Below are 25,928 nucleotides of genomic sequence, written 5' to 3' on the forward strand. Positions count from 1 at the left end.
AGAACAATAATAAAGAGACAAAAAAAACAACGATGGATAAAAATTGTAATTTGTTTTATTGTAAAAAATTTATTACAATTCAACACAATAAAAATAATAAGGATATTATTTTGTAAAAGGATAACGCAAAACATAAATAATAATACTTTTTAGTAAATTATTTTACAAAACAAAAAAATATTTTTTATTTCCTTTTTAATATTTTATTTAATTTTTGCTTTTCGCCATTTTTTTTTAAATTTGATTTATTTGTTTATGCATCTGCTGTATAATAGCGCATTATCCTTTATTTCTTATTCTTTTGTTTTTTTTCTTGTTGTTATTTTAATAATTTGTGTATTTTAAAACTTGTTTAATATTTTTATTATTTTTGAAATTGGAGTTTTTGCTGCGGTTCGTTTTTAATATAGATTGTAATTTTGCCTAATTACCACCTTTTTTTTCCTGAGTGCATTATATGAATTTGAATTGTAATTATGTGGTATTTTATGGGCAAATTTTATAAATATTGTGTTAATTTTATAAAAATATAAAATTGTAATGATCTAGTTGAATTTGTGGAACTATTTTTGCAGTTAGTGTAGGTTTAATTATTTAAAGAAAATATATAGGGGTTTTAAATAGGATGAAAATATATAGGGGTTTTTTTCATTTTAAATATAAAGCCATAATTTTACAAATTGTTTTACAAGTTTATATAAGCTTACTCTACCGCCACCACACGCTATTCTAATTAACTATGAAAGACACCTGTTCCAACAAAAACGGTGAAAAAAGGTTTCCCAAAACAAGTTAATGAATAAAAGCTATGTCAGCTATAATCCTACAAGAACAAAACGTCTAACATTTGAAAGCCCAATAATAATACCCTATCTTTATACGGTGGCAATCTGAGAAGATCGGACAAACCTAAACCGCGTACGCGCAAAATATCCTTTGAACGGATTCGATCTTAGAAATATCAATAGGACGATAAGAGGAATAAACTTAACACACATATGCAAAAATGAGCCTAATATAATGAATAAAGACGCTTCCCAACGTACAAAGCAAACACCTTTTTCCATCTCATAACAAAACCTTAGAGTCAAGCCTCTGGGAATGCATGACTCTAAGGTCATTCTTAAGAATAACCTGCCTCAGAACCCGTCCAGTCAATAGGTAAGTATATTTAACCATGGAAGATTCGATTTTATAAGAGAAACTTAATACACTAGTTTTGTCAACGTTTAGTTCTAAACCATTACTGCAAGACCACTAATTAAAATAGTCCAAGTGGTTCTGTAACGAAAAACAATCACTCTCCGAAAAAACCATCATATTAAGTTTTGTGTCGTCTGCAAAGTTAATCAGCCTACATTCCCCTACACAACTCAATGCATCGTTTAACGATATTATGAAACAGTGGAACCAAATAGATACCCTGCACAACATTGACTTATAATAAATTTGTTATACGCGTAATATATGTATATGCATTCTTTATTCATAAAATTTTTATTTTATAATTTTATAAATATTAATAAATAAATTGATTTGCCATTCAACTAAAACCAAATTAAATAATTTTTTAGTTTTATATTTTTTAGTTTTTAGGTTATTATAATTACATTTAATATTTTAAATTAAGTTTTAAGGTTATATACATTATGTGCATACTCGTACATATATTCAAAAATATTGAAAAATTTTTTGTTTTCAATTAATTTCTAATAAAAAATTTACACGCTATAATTCAATTCTAAAATTAATATAGTGAACATTAAATACAGGATGATTTCTTTGAACTTAACCATGTAAGATTAACAAATTGTTATATTTTATACAAAATTTTAACTTAATCGAAAAGTATAACATTCCTTAACTTCGAAACAATAGTAACGCTATATTACTATAGCTAATTGTTCAGTAAACAAAGATCATAGACTAAATTGGTGTAAGTTATTACTGTGACTGTGAAGTCATACATTAAGTACTTAAGAGTACCGAATTATCTGCTAAAATTTATTTTAAAAATTAAATTTTTTCGAAATTAATTTCTAAAATTTTCTTATTTGTAGTGAAAAATTCAACAATAATATAAATACTACTAAGAATATATGGCACGTACCTTGTTAAAACAATTACAATTCTTTGTTATCACAATTCCTTATATGCAACAATATATTGTCATTTAAAACAACAATATAAATATGTTAATGCAACATATTAAGTTGTGCAACACACTTAAATATTTCATTTAATAACTGTTATACATACTTTATTAATTGTTGCTTATTTTTTAAAATATTTTTCTTAATTATCACATGTCAAAATATTTTATTATATTCACCCTGTTTATTAATTTAAAAGTGATTTGCATGCAAACAATCATTTTCTTTATAATTTTTTTTATTCAATAAAATTATACTTTAATATATGTACATATATCTACATTCATACACATGTATGTAATGATATTGAAGTATAAAACGTTTTGAATATAATTTTTATTATTTTAATTTTATTGAATTCCTCATGAGATGATGATGGTAATAACATTTTAATTGTCTTAAATTAATTTTAATTCGATGCCTTAATTGAATCAATTTTATCCTATACATACACATATACAATGTACATAACATTAATTACGTAATGAATACATAATGTGTATATGTATGTATATGAAAGAATGAATGAAATTTATTTGAATAAATGCATAAAAATATAATTTATTTAATTTATTGAATAGTTGATCATTCTAATTATGGGATAGTCACAAAAAATGTAGAAAATTGTTGGAAATTTCTGAAAGTTAACTAAATTAGTACTTGATACTCGTAGTAGTCTAAATTAGCACTTGATAGTAGTCTAAGTGAACTCGTTTTGGTGAGTTTTACTTAGACCGGCGAGTGTTATGTTCAATATTTTTTCATTTCATTCTTCTCATGAGAGAGTGCAACAGTATCGAAGTATTGCCTTTTCCACACAGTTTACGTTTCGTGTGTCATTTAGTTTTTTATTAGCTCAGTGGCTTACTGCAAGTGTCTACATAATACTGTAGATATATTTTTTTTTTCCGATAGATATCGTTACGAAAGTGTTCACATTCCTGAATTCAACTGACATTGACTTTTTAAATAATGAATAGTTAGTTGTCAAACTATATATAAGTATATTTAAAGTTATAAATTGATAATTATTGTTCACTTTTGTGGATATTATATAACACTGAATACTCCGGATATTTACATGATTTATATTTTAATGAAATATTTTTTAGTATTGAATATTAAGTTGCATTTTTGTAATAACTTTTTAGAATTTTTGTAAACTTGAGTGTTTATATAAAACCATTTACTCCATTAGGCATTTAGTCTTTTTGCACTATTTGTCGAGTAACAGACGGAATATCAAAACTCTAATACTGCATTAGGACAAAATCACATTCTTCAATATTTACTATACTTGTATTTACATAGAATTTGAATAAATGTAAAACTAAAACAAATAATAATGACCGAAAAAAAAAATAAAATCAATGAGATCAAGTCTCCAGAATATATTCAATTTATCCTAATAAATGGTAGTGTACAATATTTTTTTATAAATCAAACAAAATATTAAAAACCCTGAAATTAATATGATTTTGTATCACTTTTATAATATTAAACACAACAACAACAAACAACATAAGTAAAAACAAAAATGCTATTTATTATTTACATTTAATTTTTTTATTCAATTTTTTAAATTAAAATGCCTGGCTGCTTGCTGCCTGCATAAAACCAAACTTTGACGTATATGAACATTTGAATATTAACCATGTATGTACTTAGGGTACTTATACAAATTTGTATACTCGTATTGTCGAACTAGATGGCACATATTTTAACTCAATCCAATTTATTATTGTGATTTGTGTACGTAATATTTTTTAAAATGATTTTAAATTTTATTCATATTCTTTTTTTTGTTTACGAAATTTATTATTTTATTGAATTATAATTTAAATTGATGAAAATTTTATAAATTTCTATATACATACACATATTATGACATACATACTTATACTTATTTCATAAATTATATTTGCTTAATTTAAGTTTATTAAATAAAAAAAAATGAAAATTATAAAATGTACCCAAATAATATAGAAAAATATTTTGGAGACGAAATTGTTTTTTTTTTTATATTTTATAATTTTATTAAACGAGTTAAATGTGATATTTATAACGGCATATTAACATTAAATATACAATGATATAATATTAGTGTTATACATATGTAAAGAATAAAACATAACATCGGGGTACCCTAATGAAAGAGTAAGTGGCATTCAAGAAAAAAGAGAGTAATTGACACAAAAACAAAGAGTTTGAAGAAAATAATCGCAAAATGGTAAAAAATTAAGCAGGCACATAAATATGCAATAAATGAGTTTGAGCTTGCTACATAATATCTCTTCTCATATAGCAAAATTCTATATAAGTCTCTAAAATTTTTGATACGCCTCCATCGTTTTAAACCACAAAAACTTCGCTAATATAGTCAATTTGTTTTTTATAAATAACCGAAATATATATACAAAAATTAGTAAGAACACCGCTTTAAGTCATTTCGCTTAAATTCGTAAATTGTTGGTCCCAATAAACGATAGGAACTGATTTACATATTCGATCTTTAGTTTATACACATCTTGTTTTTTTGCCAGTCACAATGTTTTAAGTTGGTAAACCGAATATAAGATACATATTTAATAAATTATATTTAATTTTTAATATAATTGAGCTGGAAGTGTGTCCCATTTAATTGATTTTAAAAATATGGAGTAAATACTCTTTGTATTGCAAATACATGTAAAATTATGTATAAAGCTCGATAAAGTTTTGACACAATTTTTTGAATTATTATGGAGTTTAACAGGTTTAAATTGGAATAAACTTCCCTCTAACGAAAGATCCGAAACAATAATTTATTCACATATACATACTTATAATATGTATATGTACATGTGAATAAGTTATTACTCAAAAATTAATATTTGACATTAAGTTCAAAGCCTTTATTTTGGTACTACATACAGCATAGGTTTAGCAGCACTGTTAATCTCGTATTATTATTTACTTACATATGTATGTGTTTACATATTTGTAAAGTTCAGAATAGTGATGTACGTATATAGAATTGTATTGATTTACTTATATTTATGTCAATATTACTTTTTAACAAAATAATAAAATTAAATTTATTTGTAAAAATGTGGTAAATGAGTAAATTTTTTTAAAATTAATTTCAACTTAATTTGATTGAAAAATAATGCACTTTTATAAAATAATTAAATGAATGCATATAAATTGCAGGATAAAAGCTATTGATAACGTTAATTTATTTATTTTATTATTATATTTTCAAATGGAAAAAAAAAATTTATATAATTGTATTTATGTTATAATTATGTAAGTATATAAAATGTAGTAATAAAAAAATTTGATTTAAAATTAAATTGACTATCAAAATAATCGACCTAACAACGTACACAATGCCTTTGAACATTACATTGGTTTGTTGTTAACATTAAGTAAACCAATGTGTGTCCACAATTATATGCATACACCTATAATGAGTCGGGGTATATACATATAGCATGAATATACATAAAAATACATAAAGAGTTGCATTATGTTCAATATAGTTCAATATATGTGGTGTCGTATATGAGCGGCTACATAACTACAAAATTTAGTTTGAATATGGAAAAAAATATTATTGAATTTGCAACATATACAGACATACATATATACAATCAATATAACAAATAAAAATTTTAATTAAAATAAATAGAATTTGCTTAATTATAATTATTTTTGATTATTTTAATTAAATGTATACAATTTTCATTATTTTGTATAATAGAATTAATTTAATTAAAAATGTTTATATGAAAATTTAAAAAAAACTAAATGAGGGTGGAATAAAACTCGTTTTTATCCTTATATCTGCATTCCACTCTACATGTTTTTTTTTTGGGAATTCTAGATCGTTTTAAATTGTATTCACTCTTCATCTCCGCAGCAAAAGGGTGTCCGTAGGGCGGGGTTCTTTCACCCCTCCTGTGGTTCAATGTAGTGGATGATCTAATCGCTGCTCTCAGGGGCTCTGGGGCACGTGTCTGGGGATACGCCTTCGTCGTACGGGTAAAATTTGAGAGCACTATTTCTGATCTTCTACAGCAAAATCTTCTATGTGTTGTGGAAAGGTGGTGCGAAGGCGTTAGGTTAAATATAAATCCAAGCAAGGGCACTTTGGTCGCCTTCACCAGACGCAGAAGCAGGGATAGATTAACGAGCCCAATTCAGTTTGTTGAACGTATTAGTTACTCTAGGGGGATGAAGTATCTGGGGGTAACCCTGGATGATCGTCTCTCCTCGAATACCCATATAGATATAGTTATCGGGAGGGCTACGGCGGCTTTGTGGACGTGTAGGAGCTTCATCGGGGGAGCTGGGGAATCAGTCCCAGGATAGCACTGTGGGTATATACGGCCCTTGTTAGGCTCATCGTCACCTACGCGTCGATTGTGCCGTAAGGCTGAGCAGGCGAGTGTGTGGGCCAAGCTGGAAAACCTACAAAGGCTGGCCTGCCTGGGAGTGACCGGGGCAATGCGGACGGCTCCTACCGCTGCATTGGAGGTGATGATCGGGTTGCCGCCACTGCACCTCCATATATTGAAGGAAGCTCGGCTAGTGACTTACCAACTTCTCTCTGGCGAGGACGGGGCAGGGCTAAAGTTGGCCCACAGGACTCACAGAGATTTCGTTGAGAGCGATCCAATTCTAAGAATAACCATGTCAGATACCTGTCTGCCGCGGTACAACATCGACCACAAGTACAGGGTTCTGTTTCCCGATCGATGGACGTGGAATCGGGTGGCCCAGTACTTGAGTCGGGTTCGAACGTGTCGTATGCGGACGGGTCCAAAACGGAGTCGGGTGTGGGTTCGGGTGTATACGGTGTCCGCCCGGACACGCGTGTATATGCAACCTTTGACCCGTATTGCACGGTGTTCCAAGCCGAAATACATGCAATAGAGATCTGTCTGAGAATCAATTTAGAAAGGGCGTATAGAAACCGCACCATCTATGTGTTCTCAGACAGCAGGGCTGCACTGCTGGCGCTTCGTTCAGCTCAGGTTAGATCCAAGCTGGTCTGGGGCTGCCTTGCTGCACTTGTGGAATTGGCATCGGAGAACAGAATCACGCTCATTTGGGTGCCGGGCCATGGTGGTCATGCGGGCAACGAAATTACCGAAGGGCTGGCGCGGAGGGAATCTGGGGCTGACTTTGTGCAGCCGCTGCCTTTCTGCGGTCTGCCTTCTTCCGCCGTTGGGGCCAGACTTGCCTGCCTGATCGCGGCGGAATGCAGCTGTCACTGGCGGGACACGAAGGGTGCCATCATGCGAAGGTATTTCTCTCGGCGTACTCCAGCGGATTCACCGCAGAGTTGCTGGCGATGAGCAGGAGCCGGGTTCGCACTATTGCGAATTTCTTCACGGGGCACTGCCCGGTGAAGTACCACCTGCATAGGCTGGGGAAGTCGGGCTCCCCCCTGCGCAGATTTTGTGGGGGTGGCGATGAGACCGCCGTGCACATTCTCTCCAGTCCGGCACTGGCTGTTCGGCGCCGCAATTGTCTTGGACATGGGTCCTTAAGTGTTCGGGAACTGTTGTCCAACTCCCTTAGGGATTTCTCCGACTTTGTGGTTGGGACGGGGATATTATAGGTGGGGGCGTGGGGAGGCTACAATAAGTCAAGAATGGCTGTGGTGGCTTAGGGGGTTACTTCTGTCCCACTCGGTTCCCTTAAAAATCTACAATCTAACTCGAACTTCCTCATATCACTCCAAATTAATTTTTCTGGCAATAACTATGCAATCAACCACATTATTTGAACTGTTTTCTGTTACTAAAGTAGTTGCTGAACCATTCGTATTCTTTACGTTTTATGTCATGCTTAAATAATACAAAATATTCCTGTCCACGCTATCAAAATCATTGTATATCAAACAAGATGTTGGGTCCTATCTTTCGCAGGTTGTATATCATTCACAATATCCAAAAGAACTGCCTGAGTGCTGGACTTTCTTTACGAACTCATGATTGCTAATTTTATTATTAACGACAGTCATCCATACTACCAGAGTTCTTAAAGATAAAGTGTTATTTTAGTGCATTTCATGAACTAGGTCATTACTGTTTGCATTAAGGGGTTGTTTATCAAATTTATTATAAAGCTAGCTCTAGCCTTTCTTTACATATTTTAATCTGTTGTTGAATAAAATTGGCCGCGAAATTGAGTAAAGGCAGAAGACTGACTGACAAACTGAAACTAAAGGTCTCTTAAACTTAAAATAATTATTTTTTTTTTAATAAAAACTTGTACATAAAATAATTTTGTTACCAGGAACAGGAAATTAAAATATGAATCTTATAAAATACGAATTTCATTTCATTTACAAAAAAAAAACTCGATAATAATTATTATTAAATCAAATCACCTTGGAAAAATAATTTCAATTAATTTCGTTCTTGAATTAAAATTTATTAAATTTTAATTGGATAATATTTTAAAAACAGTATGTTTTAATATGTACAATATTAATTTAAATGAAATATTTTAATTTTCTTATTTCAATTATAATTTCTGTGAAAAGAATTTACACGTTTTTCTTTCTAAATGTAATAGAGATGCAAAACTATTCATTTGTTGTAATATGTGCAACTAAAATATAGACTGACATTAATGCCACAATAGTAATAATAATAAAACACTTAAAAAATAATTTCTTTAGAATTTTAAAATAATTTTTAAATTATAGCACATTTTTAAATTCAATATCATGTAATATATACATATATACACTTAATAATTTTTATTCATATAGCTTTTTATAAATGAGAGTGGAAGAAAAAAAAAAATTCATTGAGTAAAATATCAAGTATATAAAGTAAATGCATATAAGTATGTGTTCGTATAGTTTTTGTGCATAAACGTAAGTACCCACATTAAATTTTAACGCAAGCCAACAAAAATCTATATTTTATTATTTAAAACAATAAAAATATTAAAATGAAAATAACGGAATTTTTATTTTTAATGAAATAAACTGCATATGAAAATGAGTATGATTTAATAAATCATAGCAAAATGACGATCTTATAGTCCAGTTTTAGTGGTAATAATAATAATAATAATCGTCATTATTACGATAATAACGTTGATAGCATTAATAATGGCAATAATGAGAGATGAGATTGATAAGAATTGCTGTAATGATTTGTCGTGTAGTAATAAAGAAAAAATTCTCAATTTATTATACATATAATAAATGCTAATAATGTGAATGTGTATAACTATTATAATTTATATAAGAAAATTTTCATCAGGTGATAAAATAAAATAAACAATTGACAATAAACATCAATGTTTTAAATGAAATGTCCTTGGTCCAGTACTGTCATATGAAGGAGGTGTTAAATGTCCTGCAGGTTTACTGTGTCATAAATCTGTCAAATTATACCGTGTTATTTTATCTTATCAAATTATCTGGTGTAATAAATACTTGGACTTGGACTTGTCGAAATTATACTTGCCAATAAAATATCGATGAAGCTGTTTCAATATTTTGACTTTTAATGTAAACATTATTGAAATAAATTTAGAAATCCCTTAGTAATGTAATAGCTAACATAATAATACCTAACATCTTATAATATGTGATCAAAGTGATCTAATTGATCATTTAGACAATTTAAAAAATATATATAAAAAATATTTTTTATAATCATTTCTATAAAATGGCATCAAGACAATGAAAATTGAATTGAAACCGGACATTAGAGTGATTATTATGGGGCACAGGTTTGTCTATTTTACACTTTTGTTGCAAAATATTGTGTATAGTAAAATATGTACCTACTATGCTTATTAAATTTTTCTTTCTTGTTTTTTATTTTTTGTTTGTTAATTTAATGGAAAAACTAGAGCACAATGAAAATATTTTATAAGCGATACAAAAAAAAAAAGTGTTATACTTTTCTAGTAAGAACGTTTTAGGGCTCGTGAATGTATGTGTGCGGATCTAAAATGATTGTGTTATAAAATTAAATTGAATATAACTGTGCAGAAATTTGTGAGCATTTTTCTTTGTTTATTTTTTTTTGCTATTTTACTATAAAGTACAACCTATACGTTTTATCACATTTTGTGGAAGTAGCAAAAGCGTGGGGATAGGGTGTTTTTTAGTATTTACGAGTAGCTATTTTACTTTTATGACAAATTCACACAATCTAGTTCATATATAAGCTTATTTTGATGAAGTAGAGACCACGATTTGGGCAGTGGCCGCATAACATAAAAAATGTTGGGCACATTTTAGAGAGCACAAATTCAATATTAGTTTTTTTGTTTCTTCAGAAATTTTTCAGAGTGCAAGACTGAATATGAACATACGTTATTTCTATTGGGTCAGGATAGTGTTTTCGAAAAACTTATTCGAAATTCTGTAGTAACTGAAAACAACTGCCTTCCGTACAAGTAATATAAAATAATGTGCGAGTTTGAGACATAGTCAACTGTGTCATTTTCATCGACCGCTTTGCCTACAACAAGAGAGGAGGATGTGATAGATGACTAAATTTAGCGTGTTGAATTTTAGCTGTAAAAACATTTGTCCGTGACAGAGAAGCGAAAATAAACTGCTTATAGCAAGATGCCGATCTATCAGTGTTTCTGTCTGGATGCCGAAGTTCGAATAAATCGATTTTGATAAAAATTTATATATGAAGTTATTTTGAAAACGAGACGATATAATTGTTAATGTCCCGATTCGAAAGCTAAACTTTTACTCAGAAGCGATTTTATATTTATTATCATATCCAAGAAAGTTATTGACGGATTTTTTTGTAATTTAATATTGGATTCTGTTTGCTGCCGGAATTAACTGACGTACTCTTCAAGGAATTCAGAATTAAATTTAAAGCTTCAGATTAGATTTTTCAATTTACTCTCGTTTTGTCATATTTTGTTAAAAATTATGTTCGATAATATGTATATGAATTAAACACCCTGTGTATAAAAGATTTACCTCCATTATATATATGTACATTAAGAAGTGTATATGTGAATATTATCTATTACAAATACTACTTATAATTTTTATTGTTCTAACATGTGTATGGTGTGAGCTATTTTAGTTTTTGCACTTTAATTTAATAATATTTATTAAAAATTGCATATTATTATTATTATTTGACTTGATAATAATGTTGATGTCCGTTCTGTTCTTGTCATGGAACGTGATTATATACTACTTACATTTGTTATTGTGGTGATAACATATGCATTTGTATATTTTTGTTCTTATAATGTGCAATGGATGCATTCAATTTAGAATAAAATAAATGTAAAAGTATACATATATAGAATAAATTTTTGATCTCTTGTTTATGATAATTTTCATTTAAAAATATAAAAACAAAAAAAAATATTATAACTGATTATAGAGAAGATAAAACAATTTAATGATTTATTATCATTGATCATCCTGTGGGGGCTGGATATTAAACTTGGCTTAGATTTAATGTAATTCACTATATTTGCACTGTATAAGTTAGAAAAGTGCATATGTAATGAAACTAATATGTGTGTTAGGAGGTGCATTTTGTTTTTTTTTGTTAAATAAAAGTTAGGATTCTTTAATTTAGAATTATTGCAATTTATAAGAACGACGTGCGGTTAAATTTTCATTTTATTTATTTATTCATACATATTTTTTTTTTTGTTTTATTTTAGTTTAATAAATTAAGTGCTATTTTAATAGGTTTTATTCTATTTAAAAAATATATAAAAGATATGATATTATTTTTATTTGTTTTTAAATTTTTTATTAAATATAAAATTATATTTAGCTTTTTTTTTTGAATTATTTAAAATTGTTACGTAAAAAATGAATATTATTTTTATGAATTAGATTTTTTTTTTTTTGGTTAGTAGGTAATAGGGCTTTTTTTTAAATAGATGGTTAGTTAGATGTTGTATGAATGTGATTATGAATGAATATTATAGTCTCGAGTCTAGACATTCAGGAAAAATAGTTTTATAAATTTATTAGAGGTGTTAAAATTTTTATGGTTATGTCAAACAATAAAATTAATATTATATTTTATTAATAATATGCATTGCTCTTATTTTGTTTTTTTTTTTTCTTAATATTTATTATTTTGATTAATTTTTTTTTATAAAATAAATAATATTTAGGTAGCACGATATTCAAGCAGAAGGCTTTAATTTTATAATTCTTATATATTTTTGATATTAAAATCAGTCATGTTCTTTTCACTGAAAATATAAGATCAAGAACGTCTTCAATTCACAATAGACTTAATAAGATATTGAAAAAATTAAAACAATCAAATTTGATATCTGAAACAATAAAAACGCATTTGTTTCATGAATTCATAACGCAGTCAATCAAACGCAAAAGAAAAAATATTTGGCCTGGATCAGACGTGATATAGTCAAAAATAATACAAAAAATGAGAGAGGTGAAAAAAATTACCTTTGTACTTTTAACGTGTAAGAACTGTTTAGAAATAAAATATAGCAGTACATGTCAAATAATCAGTTAGAAAAGAAATAAATTAAAATTAAACAACCACCAATCACAATATGCGTGATCTATACGTAAGAGTACATATTTAAATTTCAATTAATAAAAATATTAACGAGCAAATAGCCAAAAGTTTTAATTAACCTATTTATTTCCTCCTTCATTTCCCGAAACACACAGTATAACATACATTTATGGTTTATAGTTGAAGAAGTTTGGTGTAATAACATCATAAAAAATATAAAATGATAGAAGGACAGTGAATATAATCTACTATGAAACTATAATCTATTACAGTAAATTGCTCACACTATCTACAATACAATTATAGACAGTAACTGTCGGTATATAGTAACTCTCACGTTGACTGAACAGGACCGTGCCTTCTCGAGTGTACGTCCATTTAGTATACATATAAAGAAAGGAAAATTGCGCTGACTATGTTATACTAAGCCCGCAAAATATATATATATGGAAAAGGTAAAGAAGGAGGCCGAAAACGACTTGGCGTAGAACAGTAAACAAAGAAATCTCTAACAGCGACAAGACTTGGATATCAAATAAAGCAATTAGCAATTAACAAAGTGCAATGCCGGAAGCTATCTTATGCTCCGGAAGTGAGCGAGCAAAAGAAGAAGACAGCATATTTTCAATTTTTATTCAGTAAGAAATACTTACTAAACAAGATTTTACATAAATATAATTTAATCATACACGTATATCAATTGTTACAGCAGGTGGGAGCATTATTAATCAAAATATTACATAATTTTTCATAAATGTGCAAAAAAAAAAATTTTTTTAAAAAGTGCAATTCTTTTTTTTTTCAACTTGTTTTTCTATATTTCGCCCTCTACATTTAATATAATTTTCATTTCCTAAATAAGAATAAAAATTTTCTATGAATATATAATATGTACATTATGGTGTATGTATGTATACTTTATATTACGGTTAAATTTGCAAAGTTGTTACATAAACAAAATAGAATTTTAAATTTTTTAATAAAATTACATCATACAAATTGCTTATAAATTTAATTTTATACAAATTTTAGGTCATACATACTTTGTTTTTTAAAATAATAATAAATTCATTTAATACATGAAGCGTATATATACGGTGAATCTAGGACTGCTTTTATTAAAATAAATATTTTTATATTTTTATATTTATAGCCTTATGCATATATATATATGTATATACATATAAATTTTTATACCAAGATGCAGAAAAATTAAGACATGGTCGCTGTTTTGCAGAAATATCTCTAATTTAGTAGGGAAAAGAAAAATTTACCCTGTTTCGGCTTAGTAATTGTTGGAGATAGTTGAGAAACGGGATAATTATGAGACCCAGATTCTTGGTACCGAATTTTGTGATAGCCTGATAGGTTAGTATGGAATTTTCGCCTTTCTTAAAAATCGGTTGAGTTCAATCAAATTCATTCCGTAATTTCCAAAATACAGTTAGAAAATTGTCAAAGCAATTCGACTACCGCAATCAAACTTTGATTTTATGTATTTTGGATCGTATTCTCACTGCAGTAAAAATAATCTAGTGAAAAATCATAATGGGATCTTGACAAAAAATAACTAACAAGAGATTGAAGAGTTTGTCAGAAATGTCACACTTGGGCCAGTACAAAAATTTAAATAACACAATTCTACAATTTTTTTTTTCGCGAATAAACTAGAATGAGCAAAGTTTTCTGCTTTGTTTTAATACGAAAAGAGAACCAGTCAGAGCGGACTCATTTTTTATTCTACATTTTTGAGATTTAGGGTTTATTCTTTTCTTTCTCTATTTTTTTTTTAAAGAAGAACTATTAATTTTAAATTTTGCTAATATATCAATTATTTTTGTGAAAATTCTGAACAAAAAATTCCTATTTAGAAACTATAATATACGAAAGAAATTTGTAGTCTCATATTTTGTCACAACTTTTTTTTTTTTTTAAAGATAATGCAGCACTGCACTTATTTCAAAAAATTATAACGGATCATATACATATTATATGATCATATATTTCGCGCATTTTTATCATTTCCAATTCACACTGTCATCCGTCATAATTTAAAGCAATTGGTTTTGAATTTGATTATACATAAATATCATATAGTAGCAATTGAATATGACGAGCGCATGGCCAAAGATGAGATTTTTTGCGTTTGTTTTTTTTGACGACAAATAAATGTGTGTATGCGCATACGCGTTTGAGTTCGCAAATATAATTTTTGTTTTGTATTAAATACAATGCATTTTAAGATCTACTAAGAATAATATTGCTTTTTTTTTAGTAATTTGGTATAAGTATACTAGATATTTACTCTGTGCGTATATTTATTAAATAATAGAATTATAACATCATCATATTGCATTAAATATGTGTGTAAAATTCTACTAAATATGACATATAATATCGCTTGGGCTAATAAAATTAAAATTTTAAAATATAACAAGTGATAACTATAGGAGTATACATTTAGTGTAAATATATTTGCACTTGACAATAATTATTAATATGTGTGATATATAAACCCACATAAAATTTCCGGAAAAAAATGAAGTTATATTTGTGGCGGAAAATATATATTTATCGTGTAATAAGGATTTTTATGAAATTGTTAATTACATAAAGGCGTTAGCAATTCAAAATGAATTTTGAACTTGCGAGTTGTGTTTCAATCTTAGATCTTTTAGATCTTTCAATATATCATTAAAATGACAATTACCACTCTAACAACATAAATTTGAGAAATTCCAAAATTTCCAAATATTTTGCAAAAAAAAACCAAATTCTTCCTGTACACCTTCTTCCTGTAAGTAACATCACCTTAAATTCGATATTTTAATTCAACAACTAATAAATTTAGTCCAAATTTAATAATTTTTATTAGGTTTTTTTTTTTTTGCATTATATCACAATCAGACAATCAGAAATTTCAATAATGTATTCCAAGAAATTGTTCTATATATAAAATTGCGATCACGCACAATATAGCATGCGATAAAGAATAAAACAATTTAAATGACAAAATCATTATAATTCACATAAATTTAATTTTATAAAATTAAATATTTTGAACATTCCGCGCATATACACAAACATTAAATATAATATTCATATATATATATATATATATATATATATATATATATATATGTATATATATATAGATATAGATATATATATATCTATATCTATATCTATATCTATATATATATATTCATATATATATATATATATATATATATATATATATACCATAATTTTGAATATATGAAGGGTACTCAAAATTTCTATTAACCAAATTATAGCAATTTTGGTAATTGAAAATTTGATAATATTGTATGAGTATATCACATGCAGTATATTAGTATATATACTATATTTATATCTTATTTAAAAATATAAGTTCAACTTGAAAAACTTAATTCAATTAGGAGAATTTTTTTAAATAAGTAGATTAATACAAATTTAGAACAAATAAGGGGAAACAAATATTTATATACAAAAAAAATATATTGTGCACATTTTGTTTTATTTAAATAAATTAAATATTAGGCATTTTAATAAAATTACCAAAACAATAAAAATATATATTTAAACTATTTACATTATTTGATATTATTCTTGACCAGTCTCAAGTGGTCATTTAAAATTTTTGATATAAAAAAAGTATGCATGTATAGAGTGTATGAAATATTAATAATTTTATTAATTTTTATATTAATTTAAAATACTTAATTGAAAAGTGTATCTAATATTTAATTAATTCATTTCAATTTAATAATTTACAATTTGAATTTAATGTAAAGCGGCAGATTTATATTAAAGATATTGCGAGGCGTAATTTTACAGTTTCTTTTGTAGCCGACAAAACAGAAAATATTATATTGACAATTCCTCCAAGAGAAGCAATTCACGTTCTCAAACGAACTTTTTTTTTTTCAAAAAAATTCATTTGAGAAAAATTTTAACACAGATTTGATTGTGTTCCAATTTGAAACCTATTATAATGAAAACGCAAAACTAAGATTAATTTTTTTCGGTAAAATTTTTAAATCAAACATTTGATCAAAAAATATTTACAGAGACAATATATGAAGTTGATAGGACCCATTATGGTCAATGAAATTTTAGGAAACGCTAAAAAAATGTGTTAAAACTCTCAAGTAACTATAAAACAAAAAAATTTTTTATTTCAATATAAAATACTTATTAGAATTCCTTAACAATTACAAACAAAAAAAAATTGCATTATAATATTTCCAAATAACATTGAATATTTTTAAACACCTATTGGAATCGGGCATTTTATCATCAAAATTTATGGAAACCAAATTTTGAGCATATAAACGATTAAAAGCCAACAACACAACTCTCGTTCAATATTTTTTAAAAGTAAAAATCTAGAAGCTTTCGAATAAATTCATTAAAATTTTTTTTCATTTTATTCAAAATTTTCAAAATTTTATTTTATCTCATTGCATATACCAACAACAACTTATTATTAATAATGTAATAATTGGAAAAATATTTTAAATTTAAATAAAAAAAAATATTAATTAAATAAATTCTTAAATTAGTTTTACCTTATTTCCGTCCGTAAAAATTTTGACAAATAATAAGTTAGCAGGTTAAAAACCTGCTAAAAATTTTCCAAATCCTAAAAGTATGCAATATCCAAAGATATTTCAATTCAGAGTTACTGAAAAATTGATTTTTTTTTTTCTTTATCCTATTCCTTTTCAAATTAATTATTTTTTTCTTGTGTTTTTCAAGTATTTTTTTTTTCTTTCTTGTAATTGAATCAACTTTTAATTAAATTTTTTTTTTTTTTTCGTCTATATTATTTTAAAATCGATTTTTTTCTCTCTCTGTGTGTATTTAATTATAAAGAAATTCACTTAATATACGAAAAATCTTAAATTTTAAAATTTAAAAAAAAAATTTATTTTTTTTCTTTGTTTCTTTTTATGTTTCTTAATTTAGTTAAAATTGTTAAGATATTGACACTTTTATCTCTTATATTCACATGTGTGTGAGTGTGTGCAGCCGTGCATATAAATGAATTTTATTATTTTTTTTTGCTTTTAATTTTATTTTTTTCAATTTTTTGCTTTTTAGTTAAAAGTTTTCAAAATCTTTTTAAGAGCTATACAAAACCAGTTTTTTTTTTCTTTTTCACACTTTTCCTGAGGTAAAATTAATTAAAAACGTGACGAATAATTTTTCCACAATATACACGAAAAGTTTAAAGAAAACTTTTGTATTTTTTTTTTGTTTTTTTCACATTCTTTGTCTTCTTTTTGGTTTTTGTGCACTTTTCACTTGCTTATATAACAATTCATTTTTATACCTGTAGAAATTTTTTCCGGAAAATTAAGAGTAAAAAATTTTTTTTGAAAATTTTCTGTTACTCTTATGTATGTGTGTTTGTGCAGTTAATGTAATTTTTTTTTCTTTGTTTTTTTTTTTCTATTTTCAAGTGTATAAAAAGTTTAAAAGTTAAAAATGTACACGTTTATTATCTGCGAAATTTTTCGTAATGTACGGCGAAAATTTTCTAACAAAAAAAAATTTTTTTTTGTTTTAAAACTCTTTGGAAATTTTTTTCTTTTTTTTTATCAGAAAAAGTTATTGTAAAACTTGACTTTTGCTTCTTCTTCTTGTTTTTTTTTTGTTATTAAAGTTAATTATCTGATTTTGTATTTCTTTCTTTTTTTTAATTCTGTTAAAAAAAATTAATAAAGAAAATGGTTTTTAATTGAGTGAAAAAAAAATGAATTTTTCTTTGTGAAAAGTTTAAGAGTTTTTGCTGCATATACCAAAAAAACAAAATATAAGTGTTATATAAAGTTTTATAATCGCTATTTCATGCAAAATTTAAATCGTTTTAATTATTTTGAAAAAATATTCTTGAATATGCTCTCGCAAAGTTAAATTAGTTAAAAATTTTTCATAATATTATTAAATTTTTAGAATTCATGTGTTAAACATAGCTTATAATTTCATTTAAAAGTTTTTGATTCTCATTATTTCAAATTTTTTAATTTAATTCGGTTAAAATTATTTTGAATATAGAATTCGAATAATAGAAGTGATACTGTAAAATTTTTAATTTTTCTTAAATATTTTTGATTATTTTAATGCGAAAGTCTATAGTTTGAAAAATTCGAGATAAATATTATTTTTTTCAGTTGTTGTTCGAATTACATTATTATACAATTAACCTAATAATTAATATAAATTCTAGTAAAATGAATGAATATACATTAGGAAGTGGATAGGAATTCGGAATTTCGGTATTTTTTCCAACTACTTATTTCAAAATATCACAACTACTTGTAATTAATTTTTAAAACAGCAACGCAAAGAACATATATGTATATTTTTGTAAATTGAATTATTTAATATAAATATTAAATTTTCCTTCAAATTATTTCAAAATTTATGTTTCATATGCTGTGAATACTATTGCGTTAAAAATCGGGCCCATATAAATATTAATAAATATATTAAAGTATTTGTTTTTCATATCTTATACTTTAAAACAAAATTAATTTGTTCATATTATTAAATTGAAATTATTAAATTTGATCATTTATAATAAAATATTTTTAATAAAATAGAAATTTAACAATTTTTATAAGTACTAAGTCTAGGTAGATTCAAGTCAAGGTCTTTAAGTAAAAATATATAATTTTTTAATTAATTTTTGAAAGTAGGTACAACTAATTTTTTGGTGGAAATAAATTAATTGAAGAATATAGAACAGATATTTCATTTCAAGCAGAAATTTTTAGGCAAATAAACGAATAAATGGTAAATAAATCTTTTATTTATATAAATTGAGAGTTGAAAATTATGTAAGAATTTTGAAGATAACGAGTGTTTTTATTTTGATTTGAATTGATTTATTAACACAGAATTTGTACACATCTCAATTAAGGCTTGTCTAACTTTGTATACTCTACTTCCTCACAATTTCAAAGTTAATTTTATTCATGTGTAATGTAATTATCTTGTATTAAGTGTAAGTGTATATGCAACAAAATTAAATTTTTTAGTTTTTCACAATCTATATTTTTTATTCACTATTGAATTTTTTTTTTCAAATATAGCTATTAAGTTTTCTTCTATTATCGGAAATATTATTTATTCTTTGTATAGAAATGTAAATTAATATATTGCGTATGATTATTTGTTCAAATGTCCTAGTTTTATTAATTAAAAATTTTATTAGATAAAAATTTTAAATAAATTTTTTTTTTTTCATTTTTTATTTCTTATTTATTTTTATACATTCCTTTTATAAAATTAAATATTAAACTTCTATTTTAAGAATTATTTTTGTAATTATTATAATTATATTGAATATCCTTTATATCCTTAAATTTTCATATAAAAACAAAAATAATTTTAATTCACCATTTAATTTTTTTAAATTTCCTTTATGTAATTTAATTATTTTTTCTTTTGTTTGTTTTTAAATTCACTTTAAATTTTTTTTGTTTAATAACTATTTTTTTTTTTGTTCTTCCTCTTCTTTTATCATTTTTAATATTTAAATTATATTATAAAAATTATTTTCATTGTATATTATAATTGTAATTGTAAAATTTTAAACGAAAATTATCCGCGAAAACGTTCGACCATATCAAAAACAAGATCGTGAATGAAATCACCACAAAAAAAGTAAAAAAGAAAAAACAAAATGAAAACAGAATTTGTATATGATACCGTTATAGGACGACGTTTATATTTATTTTTTTTTTCATTTTGGTTTATTCTGTTATTTCTTTACATTATTATGATAATCAATATCATCATCATCATTATAACCATCACCATTCGAAAAAAAAAAAAATTTCATATAAAAATAATCATAAAAATCGACCCCCTCATCTTATAAAATTTTAAACCAAATATACACACACTATACACACAAAAAAAAAAAAACAACAAAAAAGTAGAAGAAGAAGAAGAAGAAGAAAAACAAATTATAACTATAAAACGGTATATAAGTAGAATGCAAAATGTTTATTATATTATAATGATTACATACAACTATACTAATAAGTTAAAGTGAAAAAAAATATATAATAATAATAAAAAATAATTTTATAATAAAATATTCCTCCTCATTTTTAAATTTGTTTTAGTTTTTTTCTTCTCTTCTTTTTGTATGTATGTTTGGGCATTCAATCGTACCTTTGTATATAAAATCATTTTTTTTTGCTTTTTCTTTTCTTCTTCCTAAAATCAGATTTTCCAAAAACAATAATGAAATTTTTTTTTTCCCTCTATTATCGTTTCTTTTTTTTTTTGTATAATTTATTATATTTTTTTTTTTGATTTCAAATTATTGTATTAAAAATGAGAAAACTCATAACTAGTTTGTATCCAACCAACCAGCTATACTCAAGTATAAAAACGTAAAACACATAAACTATATATATAGTGGTATGACATTAAAAGAGAGGCGAATATAATTATAATAAAATGTAGGTATAACACACCAAAAAAAAAAAAAACACATTTATATTAAACGTCACTTTATAAATAATAAAATGAGAAACAACAACAAAATATTTTTATACCTCTCCTATGTTACAAAGAAAAAAAAAATATTATTTGCTTGGTAAAGTATAAAAAAGAGAAAATTTCTTTATAATTTCTATTATATTTAAAATTATAAAAAGAAAAAAATTAAGTAAAGAAAATAGTATATAGGTAAAAAAACCGTAAATTATTAAATCTCTTTCTCTTTTCTATATATTCTCTACCACTTCCAAAATTCTTGTAACTATTTTACTCTCAAGGATATTCTAAAATATTTTTATATATACCTACCTACTTTAAATGTCTAGAACAAAAAAAAAAGTAACATATACATGACGTACCTTATCTATTATACACAATATAACAGTATAATCAATTCATATTTTATTTTCATTTATTTTCTCATTCTCATACAGCTAGCGGTACAAAAATAATTTGAAAAAAAAAAATTCTCTCAAAGAATTTTTACAAAATATACGAGAAGAGAAAAAAATACAGTTAACTGCTAACCTAACTATTCCAATTCCCAACAATCAAATAATAATCATACCTAATAATAATCTCTTATAAAATAAAGCAAAATAAAATACACCTACATTTCTACTTCTACATACACATATACTTATGTATCTATATATTTAAATTTAAATATAAAATATAAGAAAATTAATATAGAAAGCAAATCATAAAAATAAATGAGAATATTATTAAGAAAAAATATTCGCAAACATGTATGCTAGATTGTAAATGTATAAAACAACCGCACATGATATTTAGATTTGAGAAAAGCTGATAATCTTTTGATGGCGACCGACAGACAAAAAAAAAATTAAAAAATAACGATTTTGCAAAATATTATTTTTAATTTTTTTTCGGTTTTTTTTTGTTTTTATTATAATATTAAAAAATATAACATTAACTTAAAATTGTGTGTGTATTTTGCAAAATTATAATGACAATAGTAAATATAATTAAAAAATTGAAGAAAATGTTCTCTGCGACTGGGTATATAAAATAAATCCCGCCTTCAAAAAATAAACGAAACACAATTTGAATTTTTTTACTGAGAGCGAAAATATTTCATTTCCAATAAGAAATAATATGAAAATTGAGAGAAATATTATGATTCACTATTAAGCTGCTGATGGAAGACACCGTTCTCTCTTATTTTAATGTTGAAGCATGAATGTTGCTTGAGAAATTTATGTAGAATTGGTTTTTACCATGAATATGAACGGCATCAATATCAACTTTGTTTTCTAATTGAATTGTATTTGCTGGGAATGTTGCTATAGATTTGTTGCTCACAAATTTTTAATTTAAAGAGTCAAGAGAGGAAAAAATATCGTTATGAGAAATGAGATGACTGACGAGACGATTTTGTTATTATATTAATTACTCATGTTTATTAAAATTATTGTTGATACAAAAAGTTTTATCAGCAACATTCTCCTATTTTATGTAATGTACTTTTTTGAAAAATATTGGAATTGTAAAAACGTTTATAATAAAAATTAGATTTAAATTTTTATATTTTAATGAATTTAAATTCAATTTGTTTTTTTCTGATGAGGTGACTTGTTTATGCTCATGGCTCGTAAATTTCTAGTGTTTTGTGTTTGTTATTCGTTTAGACCAATGCACGTCGCGGATAACTCGCAATCTACTTATTTAGCATTACTTGCAGTTTTTTTGTGTTATTTTTTTGTATAAGACAGATCCCTTTACTATATAGAAGATCCGATATAATGCAGCAATTGAAAATTATCAGCTTTGTTGATCTGGCCAAGTGTACTAATTTCAAGATTCTCTACAGTCGCCAAAAATGCTATTCTTACCATCTCAATTCTATTTTTGATATTCTCATCTGTTACTTTTCACATGATACTCACAATAACACCAAAGTAGCTCAAGTAAGTCTCTATTGGGTTCGAATTACAAAGCTGTAAACGTTATATGTATTTACGCGGAGTGGCTTTGTTTTTGCTTGGCTGACTCTGAAGCCAACCTTTTCGGCCGGTTCGCTAAGTTGGGTGAGTTTTGTACTCATGTCAGCGAACGTATGAGACAGCAAGGTTACGTCGTCTGCATACATTTCAAGGTTTTCTAGGCGATTCATGAGAGACCACTGAATGTTGACGTTAATATTTTTCTCATCACCTCATGATGTTGAACAGTATCGGCGAGAATTTGCATCCCTGCTTGCTATTCTTACTTAGCATCTTTGGTGTTTCTATACGTATCCATAATTGGTCTGGTTATTATGTCAGGGATCCCCTTTATTGCCACGATATTAAATATTCTAATGAGTATTATACAAGAACAAATACTCTTCAATTACATTACGCAGGAGGACGTTCAAATTTGAATAAAAATTTTCATACCATTACGTTAGCAAAATGAAAAAAAAAAACTCAGGCAGCTAAGTATGAAAGGAGGTTTAAGTCTTTTGTGAAAGTTTTTTTTCTACTAATTTAGTAATATCAGTAAGAAAATTCTTCCATATTTTCTTACTCTCTTATTCCTTTCATTGGCACCATTAAAAATTTTTCTTTATTTATTTTTCATATATTTTTCATTATATTTATAAATTAATAAGTATACAAAGAGAGAGCTGCTCAGAAGAGAATCTCGTCTGCAATGGTTCCTTTCTCTTTCGTTTTTTTTGTTGTTGTTAATATTATTTTCTAACATTTTTTTAAAAAATTTATATATTTAATGTTTTGGTATTTTAGATTTTTATAAAAAAAAACAGAAGTAGAAAAAGAAGAAGAAGAAGGATAAAAAAAAACCTTGAATTTCAGGATATTGCGAGTATTTTTTAAGTATAATTGTATGTATGTGTGAATAAATGTTTGTTGCCTCTATATAAGAGAGAATATATTATGTGGAAAAAAATCTTTCATAATAATTAACTATAAACTTTTTTTCCCCCAATTTTTTTTTCCTCTTATTTCCCGATTATCTTTTTTTATTTTTATTATTTTGTTTATTTTATTTTTTTTTTTCGTATTATAAGAACTAGTGAAGCAAAAAAATTGAAAATTGAATTTTTTAATTACCTATTATGTATATATTTTTTTTTATTTTTTCTGCATACAGATATATGTATGTATGTATGTATATGTACACAAATTAATTCCTATGTATATGATGATATTATCCTATATTAAGGTATATGCAAGTATACCATAGTTAAATTTCAGAAAGATAAAAAAGAAAATACTTATATAATGAATAAATAAAATGGAAAATATTATGAGACATGTTATACATAGTATATACATACATATATGTACCAACATATACATGTATACATGTATTTTTCACCGAATAAACATATTTAAGGATATTAAAGAAATGGTGATTTTTCACAATGCACATACTTACATATATCTACAAATTATGTTCATACTGCTTTATAATGACTTACATACATACACATATACATATATATATGTACATACAAGCATATTTAATTAAAAGTTTTTCGTTTTTTATTTTTAATGGTAAACAAGTTATCTGATTTTTGTTTGGGCAGAGATTGGTTTTAATTTGAAAAAAAAATCTGAAAAAAAATAAAAAAAAAAATTTTATTTTTTTAATATTTATTTTTTTTTTTTTTTGCTTTTTTTTAATTTTTTTCTTATTTAATTATAATTAAAAAGAAAAAGAAAATATTAAATGGTTTATTTCTTTTAATTTTATGTTTTTTGTTTTTTTTTTTTTGTATGATTAATTTTGCAAGGACATTTAAAAATAAAAATGATTTTTTATAATTTATCTAAAATGTTGATGAAAAATAATTTTTTTTTTTTTTATAATTAATGACAAGGTGCGATATACGTAGTTATGACAAGGTCTATACATTTTATATTTTGTACACATAATTGTATGGAAATGACTATTGTGTTCAAACTCTTATATAGTATTATATGTTATAATGTATGTATGTATATCATTATAATTCATTGTACAAATTAAAGCAAATTCTATTTATTATAAAGTTTCAAATTTAGATCAAGAACAGATCACTATATAAAGCAAATTAATTTGTATTTGTGTGTTTGTATGTACATTAGAATTTGTCTAATATTACACAGGTTTATTAGTGATTATAATTATATTGAAAATTCAAATTTGTATATTCAAGTACAGAAATTTGATCAGTGCATATTTTTTTGTAGATTCCTTTGAAATATGGCTTAAAATTTTTGCCAAAAATTTTATACTTTTTATTGGTTCTTTATTTATTTGAATTCAGCCCATATGAAAAATATTATACTTCGAAATCTACATCAATATGGAATGTATATTATAGGCAAATGACGTCTATAACGATCACAACTATTGGTATAACTAACTTAAAAACTTTTTTTTTATTCTTTGTTCATTCCCGGTGGGAAAATGGGGCTTCCACAAATTCTCTGAACTGCACTCTATTTTGGGCGAGGCACTTTACTTCTGACTAATACTTTTCAATGGATTCTCTACCCACTCTTTTTCCTTGGGCGTTTCAATCTAAGGCCTGCCTGGCTATTGTATTATATGGTTTCTTTTATGGCCACATTTATAGGCCTCTGGCTCGTTGTCGCCCATAAGTCGTTCTAGGTCACAATATTCTGAACATTATTCTTACACACTTATTGACGTACATATGTCTGAGCCTTATTAATATACGCAGTGTCCACCATACAAGTCTCAC

At 25.6% G+C, this 25,928-nt stretch overlaps 1 protein-coding gene across 1 annotated transcript in view; it reads right to left on the bottom strand.

The window, feature by feature from the left end:
• The window catches only part of LOC129608242 (uncharacterized protein DDB_G0292186-like), a 142,113-nt gene extending 123,687 nt beyond the window's left edge, over positions 1-18,426 (bottom strand). The window contains exon 1 of the mRNA XM_055519620.1: positions 17,251-18,426. The gene's annotated coding sequence lies outside the window, so the exon portion shown is untranslated. The remainder of the gene's footprint in view (positions 1-17,250) is intronic.
• Positions 18,427-25,928: the final 7,502 nt, after the last annotated feature.

This window comes from Condylostylus longicornis, unplaced genomic scaffold (genome assembly GCF_029603195.1).
Source record: "Condylostylus longicornis isolate FDR11 unplaced genomic scaffold, ASM2960319v2 ptg000031l, whole genome shotgun sequence".
Classification (NCBI taxonomy): domain Eukaryota; kingdom Metazoa; phylum Arthropoda; class Insecta; order Diptera; family Dolichopodidae; genus Condylostylus; species Condylostylus longicornis.